Source organism: Zosterops lateralis (genome assembly GCF_965231275.1).
Source record: "Zosterops lateralis genome assembly, chromosome: 22".
Classification (NCBI taxonomy): domain Eukaryota; kingdom Metazoa; phylum Chordata; class Aves; order Passeriformes; family Zosteropidae; genus Zosterops; species Zosterops lateralis.
This window is the reverse complement of record NC_139782.1, coordinates 8,078,113-8,087,565: the sequence shown is the minus strand read 5'-3', so window position 1 is coordinate 8,087,565 and position 9,453 is coordinate 8,078,113. Positions and strand designations below refer to the sequence as shown.

General features: G+C 47.4%; 1 long non-coding RNA gene across 1 annotated transcript; it reads right to left on the bottom strand.

Annotated features, from left to right (window-relative positions):
- Positions 1–3,055: 3,055 nt before the first annotated feature.
- On the bottom strand, positions 3,056–6,614 carry LOC310918080. The gene is made up of 3 exons (XR_014591586.1): positions 6,503–6,614; positions 4,340–4,433; positions 3,056–3,665 (listed from the first exon to the last, which is right to left on the bottom strand). It is a non-coding gene; the product is annotated as an uncharacterized lncRNA (long non-coding RNA).
- Positions 6,615–9,453: the final 2,839 nt, after the last annotated feature.

The following is a 9,453-nucleotide window of genomic DNA, read 5'->3' as shown; positions in this document are numbered from 1 at the left end:
CTGGTGACTCCACACCCACTTGGTGTGTTTAGATGAGTGTTCCCAGTGTGACAGGAGACCAGAGCCATCAGATCAGCCTGTAAGGAGCAGACACGCTACATCTGAATCCTATTGAAAAATAATAAAAAGGTAATGACTTTGTCATTACTGGACATGGGTTTGTCTGTTGGCAAGGGGGGAGGAAGGGGAGGTTTTCTGCATTCAGGCTATAAATAATGTTTCCCATTATCCTGTGCAGTTCTCTTGCATTCCTTATGCAGCCCTTGGTTCGCCTCCATCTCACTGGGCCAGTGCAAAACTCCCACACCATCCTACCAAGCATGCACTGCTAGAAAAGGGAGAGGGCCAAGGAGTCCCTGTGTCTGTGTCCCAGTGCCAGTGTGACCTGTGGAGACACTGAGCAAGACAGAGAAAATCAAGTCACCTCCTCTTGCCCAGGACATAGGTGCAGGTGACCAAATGGAAGGGGCTCAGTTTCAGAAAAGTCCATCAATAAATGTTCCCTGATGGAAGTGTTCTGAGATATCCAGGAGAGGCAGTGTGGAAGGGTCATGGTCTTGTAATTAACTCAGCTCTGGGCACTAACAGCATCTCCTTAAGCAATTGAGACTCCGTTCCAAACCCTGACTTTGAAGAATTTTAAACCATTTATTAAAAGGCCAAACTAAATTGCACTAGCTCTGTCTTAACCAAATTCAGGGCCAATATTTGCACTGTTTAGTTGGAGACACTCAAAATTGCACATCTCAGTTCAGCAGGTGAGGTTTGCTCTAGTGAAGTGCTGAAGGGAAGGACCTCAAGAACTGCTGTGACTTCGGACCTGTCAGGAAAATTGCAGCATTTAAACTAAAGGTGTTTTCTTAAACCAATAGCCCAAAACGTAGATGCCTACAAGGATATTTTTTAAACTGCCTTTATGTAACTAGCTTGATATAATTAAGAACTGATTTAAGCTCAAACAAAATAACTCCATCTTGCACCCAAATTGAAGTCCCCACACTGAGAATTGCATCTGCTGAACTAAATTAGTCAGAAAATCAGGGCAACTTTATGCTGTAAACAGACTTAGAGCTGTGGAGGATATTCCAGTTCTGTGTCCAGCTCTGCCACTGATTCACTGTGTCCCTAGGCAAGACTCTTAAGTTTTCCATCCATAAACTGTAATAAAATCTATGTAGGTGCCAGGTGATGTAGGGCCTAATTAATTAGTAAATTAATATAATGAACTCTAACTTGAAGGTCTGTATCAGCACAAATGAATTGTTAATATAAATTTTTATTATTTATTGCTATTTAGTTGATTATTTTCTAACACAGACAGACAATTACAAACATACTTCACACTTGAATTCCAGTTTTATTATTGTTGTTGATTATTTATTATTGTTTCCTTCTGTATTTATTTGTTACCTTTAGTAGTCTCTCTTAGGACTAAGCCCCAAACCAGTGGATGTTACCCAGACACATGGAATAGTGAAGTCACTGGGAAATCTGGGGGCAGAACTGGGTTTAAATGCAGGATGTTTCTTGTTAAGCGTCAAGTCTTTTGGTTGAACCTTTATATATATTTGAGGCGTATAAGACAGGTAAGGACAGATTCTGAGCATGGTAAACTCTTGTACATACTCATTTATACCAACCAAAAGTTAGTATCAGTCTGTAGGCCTTTAATTAGGTCTACAAGGTTTCAATATTTATATAACATACTTGCATACTGATATTAATTATATGTATTTCTAAGCAAAGACGTTTCAAAATGCAGAGCCTGATCCACTTCAATATAAATAATTCTTGCCCCAGTACTGCCAGCACAGGGGACTTGGAGCAGGGCACAATGGGGATCTAACCAATTTCTTTTGAAACGGGTGCATGCAAAGAAATAAGTGCCTGTTACAAAAAGGCACTAGGCAAACGATGACCACATGATATTCCTTGATTACTTGTGCCATTCCAATGATAAAATATGGAAGTGGATAATACTGCACTTGCAACTGAAAAAATGCCTCCTCCTCCTCTGCAATTACTTTTAATTTTCCATTATGAAACTAAGTAAATACACGGGCTTTTTATAGTGCATGTCTGAGTGATTTCTTCATTCTTCCAGTGAGTTGTGAAGCGGGATCAGAGGTCCTGGACTGCACCCTGGTCTGCACTGGGTTTGGAAAATGCCACTCCTGATGCCTGATGGCTCTTGGGTAGTACACATGGGATAGGTGACTGGTTCAGTCCAGTTTGGTGCTTTGGTCAGTCTAGACCTCCTCATTTACTAGAGATTAAGTGCCTCTTTGAGGAACTAATATGGCATGTAGGCCTATGGAAAGCATGTCACCTGCTCCGAGTGGGCGGGAACAAGGCATCTCAGCCTGAGTGTTGCCATGGGCCTCAGAGCTACGGGAACTACCTTTGCAGTCCCTCCTCCTCCCTTCTACTCAAAGCAGGGTGACTCGAGGACAAAGTTAGAACCCTCAGCATGTATTTCTCTGCTTATGGCATTTTAATCCATGCCCTTCTCATGTTGTTTTAGCATAATTTTTCTTGTGTGAGTAATTTTTGAGTGTACGTAGTTTTCTCAGGCTGCACTTGCACAGCATAGCCAGATGGAGCATTCTGGGGTATATGCTGGGTGTGAATAAAATACATTAATCTCTACTCTGCAGTAAAGACACAGCCAGTATGCTTGACCAACAGCTGTCCTGTCATCAGTCTAAATATTGTGTTCACTTCTGTGCTGAACAGCTTGTATTACCTTCCCATGCTCACATCTCATTGCTGCCTAGCAGCTCACAGGGGGATTTGACAGACACTCATCACATCCTGCATGTCTACACAGCTGCACCCACCCCACTCCATGGTGGAAAAGAAGGCTCTGAGGGCTCTGAGCAAAAGCAAGGCAACTTCTATGAAGTTAGGCTTAAGAGACAAATTTCTGGGTTTAACCAAGAGTTGTGGACAGCAGACAACCTAATAATGAGTTTGGATGCTACTGTTGCTAATTGCTGAATGATAAATAGCATAGAACATGTCCTGCAACTTCAATCCATGGAAATTCATTTGAAATATGTAGCTCAATAGAGCCAATGTCTTATGGGCACTAGGCTTGCAGTGCGCAGGATGTCCTCTCCCCAAGGACAGCGACTAATGGCATCGCTACACGCTATGGTAAGCTAAAGAAAGGCTGGAAATAGATGAAACCTCTTTGGAGATGAAGGAGCACGTGGAATATGAGCTGTCGATGATCTTGTGCAACTGAACTGTTTGTTAAATGTTCAGGCAAGAAGAAACTACTGAAGATGGAAACCATAACTGTGTAAGGTCTTGCGGTCATTTAGTAAATGCCAACAAAGAAAACCGTAAGAGGAAAGGAAATAAAAGTATTGTCCAAGATTCCTTTTGGATTTTTTCCACTGTCGTGTTATATGCTTGAAACAGAAAAGAGCAAAACCGAGAGACATTTTCCTTAGAGGTCTTTGGTTAAAGATCTTCAATCCCAATAAGAGACACAGTTTGGTTTGAGTTGAATCCTGGGCAGTGGGCAAGGAACCCCCATGGGCAAGAACAAAACTGAATCTGTACTGTAGGATTCTGGTTCACCAGATACATCTCAGTCAGCTTCTGTTTGAGGTTTATTGTTGAATTTTCCAGTGCTGTTAAACTATATCATGAGCCTGTTGAGAAAGTAAATTGCATTTTAGAGGAAATCTGAATGAAACTGGGCATGTTCAGAATTAGCAAAAGGCTTTTGAGATCGCCCTGCTGATGGCCATATTGCTCCACTGATGGCCATATTGCTCCTGTCTTAGTCTGTGTTTCAGACCCACTTTTCTGACAGATGCAGATGCCAGCACTTTTGGTTTGGGGGCAGTATTGACACAAGAACACAAAGGACTTGTGAGGGTGGTGCCTTATTACAACACTAAATTAGCTGGAGAGAGATTACTGCACCACTTAAAAGGAACCCCTGCAATGGTTAAATCTATAGAACATTTTCATCCACTGTTCAACACGGAAGTAAAATTGCTTTGGGTTGATGACAGGAAGATGCTGCATAAATAGTTAAGTATGCATCATTTGCAATTTGCTAAATTATTTTCTTTTTATCTAGAATGGGCTGTGTAAGGTGTCATTACCTCCTGTTCTATCTGGCTGAGGAGCTGCGCACTCTGGGGCTTGTATAGTGAACATCAGAGGGCTGAAGGCTTTGAGTGAGCTGTGGTCTGGAAGGAGACTCAAAGCTGTCAGAGGCACAGCTCATACAGTGTCTGAGCCTCCCACCACATGCAGGGGAGCATAGGCAGAAGAGACCTGTGGTGATAAACAGGACCACCTCAAAAACACTTACCCAAGTTCTCCTCCTAACTAGGCCAGCTCCACAGCACTTCAAAATTAGAAAACTTCCAAACAGAAGGAAGACCATTCAGTCTGTGTTCAGCACACTAGATGAGAGAAATGCAAAAACGTCAACAAGAGAAAATAGTAAGTAAATGCAATTAAAAGTAACGATGCAGGTTTAATTAAAGGGCCCTCTTCTCCCAAGCCTTCATTCTTCAGGGATGCCTCATAAGCAAGAATTCATCACTTGGGACTTGCTCTCTTTTACTTTTGTGAGAAGAAGTTGGGACATTTACTTTCAGAAACACATGGGTTTTAACCTGGCAGTGTCTCTCCAGCGTATCAAATTCAAGAGGTTTGCTGGTTGTATTTTCGGCAACTTATAAATACTTGCCACAATTATTATAACAGTCTCACACAGTCCTATTTACTTTAATAATCCCATTTTCATGCCCTTTTTCCTGCTTTCTTACTGTGAATAGGTAAAAATAAATAACTACAGAATGAAAAATTCCAAACAATACACAAATATACAAACCCTCAGATTTTTCAAAGACACTGGCACTTTAAACATTATTTCCACAAAATATGTCTCTGCACTATAAGTTTGGCCTGGTTAGTAGAAATCTAGTCTTTACAGGGACCTAAATATTTAACTCAATTGATGCATATTGCTAAACTTGACTGCTCAAAATTCATGAGTCAGACTCCACTCCTCCCTGAGCTGCCAAATCACAGGATTTTCACAAAAGCCATTAAAAATTTATTTCTTTGAAAGTTTTGTATTTGTTCTCTGGCTTCTGAGGCTTTTGACAGCACTAGGCCACATTTCCAAGTGTACTTGTGTAAACGCAAGTGCTAGAAACAAGTCATTCCAGGAGCTGGGGATCAAAAGAGAACACCAAATATTGGAAGACTCACAATAAAAGCTCAAGACCTGGCAGTAGTCCCACAAACGCTCATGTATGTGAGTCACTTTTACTCACATGAGTAGTCACATCAAAATCAGAGGAATTAGTCTATTATTATTAATTATTATTATTTATGTGTGTAGCAATAGCACATAGGAGTTGTGGTTATGGAGCTGGGCCACATTGTGCAAGGCACTGACAAATCCAGAGCAAATCCATGGTTTCTGCCCCAAAGAGCTGATGGTGTAAACACCAGACAAGAGGCAACAGGTGGAGACAGACACAGACAAGGAAGCGCATGGGAAGAGCAAGACGCTCCTGCAAGGGCTTCTGTGTGGGTGTGCTGATGTGGAGCTCCCTGCTGCCAATGAGCAAAATTATCCAAGAGTGTACAGGTTTGCCCAGCTTTGGCCTAGGGCCCAAATCCTGCAAGCCCTGTGATGGAGGCAGATCCATCCCACAGACCTACTGTCTAGGCAGGCAGGCAGCTGTACCTTCAAACTCCAGTGCTGAGTGCATGGTGCCAGCGAGCCCAGGCTCTTGGCTTCTGTAGAGGCAACGAGGGAATGAAGGAAAAAGTCTCTGTGGATGCTTCTAAGGAATCACCACCACAAAATGTGCACATGCAACTGTAATGTATACTCACTGTCTCAGTGAAATGAAAGGTGGAGCTGAGGAAAGTAGTTTAACACAGAAATGTGATGCCTGCCTGCTGGAAATTCAGGTGCATGACAACTCTTGTCTCTGATACTGCAACATCATCTCCCAAAACCAGCCCAGTCTACAAGGCTGCTCAAAGCTTGCACGTTTGCTCTTTGGCATTTTCTCTGGGATCCAGACCCACAAAAGTTAGTCCTGTGTGCACCTCCAGCAAAGCCAGCACTGCCAAACTGAGAAATACTACAGTTGTAGATCCGAGACAATGGTTAGCTCTAAACTTGAGTGAAATCCAGACAAAGAACATTAGCAAAAGAAAAGTACAGAAGTTTAGAAGTTTCTAAAATAGCAACTGAACATGCCTAGGAAATGCAGCAGAAGAAAAAAGCGGTACACAAAACCTAGTTATTTGTCATCTCCATGGAGTTTAGTCTTGGGGAACTAAGGTGAACGGGGGTCAGCAGGTTGCAAAATAGAAAATTTTATAAAATTTACAGTGGTTCTCTGGGAAGGAGACAGATGGGGAAGAGGAACCGCTGGTGCAGGAACAGGATAGGGGACAGGCAGCTGCCCTTGCGGGCTGGGAAATAGGGACACTTTCTCGCCTTTTCCCTTGCCAGGGGTGCGTGATCCGGTCCGGGTTTTGCAGGCGCCTCTCCCTTGACTGCCTGCCCTGCCCGCCTGGAGACCGAGTCCGCTCCGTGCCCGCTCCCTCCCGCCGCTCCCCCCTTTCCCACGCCGGGCGGGCCGGGGCGGGCGGCGGCGGGCTCCAGGCCGGGTTTTGCGCGACGCCCGTCCTCCTGTTAGAAATAGGAAAATTCAATAATCAAAGCAAAGGGGAGCGCGAGGAGGAAAAATCCGGGATCAGGGCAAGTTTGATGGCGCATGCGCGCTGCTGCCTCCATCCCAAACACACACACATTTCCCTTGACTTGGAAAGTCAACCAAAGCAGCCCCAAGTGCAGGTAAGCCCGTCCGCTCCCGCCCGGCCCCGGCCCCGCCGCCGGCAGCCCCGGGGCCGGGGCGCTGCGCGGGCGGGCGGCGCTGCCCGGCAGGTGGGCAGCGCTCGGCGCTCCGAGCCGCTTCCCGGGGGCAGCGCCCACCTCCGCGGGCAGCGGGCAGCGGGCAGCCTCCGCGGGCACCGGCCGGCGGCGGGGGCAGGGAGGTGCTTTGGCGGCGGCGGGGCCGGGGAGCGCCGTGCCCGCTCGGCGGCGGCGCCCGTCAATTCTCGGGACTTTGGCAGGAGCCCGGGCAGGGGACGGGGGAACACGTGCTCCCGCTCCGCGCCGAGGGCAGGTAACCGCAGCCCCGCCGCCCGAGGGTCCCGGCCAGGCACCGGGAGGCGGGAGGGCAACGGCGGCAGCAAAGTTGGGCGAGCGGCAGCCGGAGCGCTCCGCGGACAGGGCCGGGCGCGGCGGGGCGAGCCGTGCCGTGCCGTGCCGTGCCGTGCCGTGCCGTGCCGTGCCGTGCCGTGCCGTGCCGTGCCGTGCCGGGGAACTTTGTGCAAAGTGGCCGGGCCGGGGCCGGCAGCGCTTGTCCCGGTGCCCGCAGCTCCCGCAGGATCGCGGCGGGCAGGGGAGCGCGGGTCGGGGGCAGCCGGTGCCCGGCCCCCCGGACGAAGCAGCAGGTTATTTTTACCCGGTGGTATTTGCAGAATGTGCAGCTGATTTGCCATCCGGAGCCAGGAAGTTTCCCCCTTCCGCCTCCTTCCCCTTTCCCCCTTTCCCCGTGCCGGCGGGGCAGCGGCGGGCGGGGGGCGGCCGGGCCGGGGGGCGGCGGGCGGGGGGCACTGCCGGGGCTCTGGGGGAGCGGCTGCCCACGCCGGAGGCACCGGGGACGGGGAACAGGTGTCCGAGCCGTCACTCACGGGCTCGGCCGGTGGGGGTGCCCGGCCGGGAAAGGCGAGGAGCGGTGCCGTGTCCCCGAGCGGAGCGCCGGTCCCGGGAGCGGAGCAGAGCGGGGGCACCGGGGCGCGGAGCAGGAGCGGGGGCACCGGGGCGCGGGGCAGAGGCGCTCGGCGGGCCCGGGGCGCGGGGCAGAGGCGCTCGGCGGGCCCGGGGCGCACACAGAGCTGTCAAGGGCTCGGGCGGGGGCGGGACCGGCGCTGCCGCTGCCTCGGGGAACTTGTGCGGAAAACTTTGAGGGGTGGGCTGCGGCCGGAGCGCGCCCCGAATCACGGCAGGTTTGAACCAGCGACTCGAGCCCTGCTGCTCTTTCGGGTCGGAAAGGTGAAACTTCTCCAGAGCTGCAGGTCCACCCTCTGTGTGCCCCCTCCCGTCCGCGCTGCACCGCACAGCCCTGGCAGCTCGCTCCCTGCCGGAGTGGCTGTCTCTCCCAAAACTTCATTGATGAATTTATTTCCTCTATTGATTTGCTGACTGTCAGCGTGGTATAATTTCTTGCGAATGTTTCCGACTTCTCCTTTCACAAGTCCTGCCTGCTTCCCACCTACCTTTTATCTGCGTGTCGCTGCCACCTTGTCGCTACCCTAAAGGTGGCTTGGAAGAGTTTATGGGAGAATATTGTTGAACTTCAGTAATCAAGTTTCCAGATCTTATGCCTCCTGTTTAATTTATTAGACTAGTTATTTATTCTGTTGATGATAATCTGTTGCTGGTTTCTATGGAGATGTTAAACTGATCTCTTTCAGAAATCAAACTCCATATGCACTAAAACGTTTAAAGGAGCAGCGTCCCCTTTTGTTTTCAGACTTTGTACCTTTTCAGGGCTTTTACTGGGCTCCTGTATATTTTATATATTAAAGCCTGAAGTTGAAGCTTTGTGCAAGACAGAACTTATTATGGCTAACAGAAAGTCAGGGCTTTGATCCTTTTTTTTTTTTTTTGCATCATCATTTAAAACAGATCATTCCCCCCCCCCCCCCCCCCCATCACACCAGATAGCAGAACCCTTTCAAGATCAAAGCGTCCAGCCAAAAACTATTGTTAAAAAAAAACCCCAAAAAACCCCAACAACAACAACAACAACAAACCAACAGAAAAAGAGACAGTTAAATTAGGGGGATGTTTCCTTAATCTGCTTATTTTGTTCTAAAGATTTTTTTTTTCTTTGTAAACACAACAACAGAAACTTGTGGCAACTATATTGTTATTTTTATACCTTCCAAGTCTTCTTAAAGTTAAAATAAGTTCAAAGTCAAATATCTCCAAAGATAAAGTGCTTGTTAGGGTGGTTTTATTACTTGGTTTCTAAATGTGGAAGGTCAGAATCCAGAAAGCTACTGCATTAGAGAAGGTTTTAATAGTCTTTGTCTCATCTTAATGAGAGAGCAATCTAAAAAACATTTTCCCTGCAACGTTTATAAATTATTTCAAAGAAGTATCTCTGCATATAACTCAGTTTTCATTATTTCTTAACTTATCCATTGCATTATTACATGTGATTCAGTGTGCTATCACTTTAGAACTAAAGTAATTTGAGGTGAGAGAATTTTTTTTTCTTTAAAATTTAAGAAGTCCTGGTAAGCCGGTGTGTTGTTTAGGTTGATGCACAGTGCACACCAATTGTGGGGTTTTTGCTCATTTTTAGAAGAAAG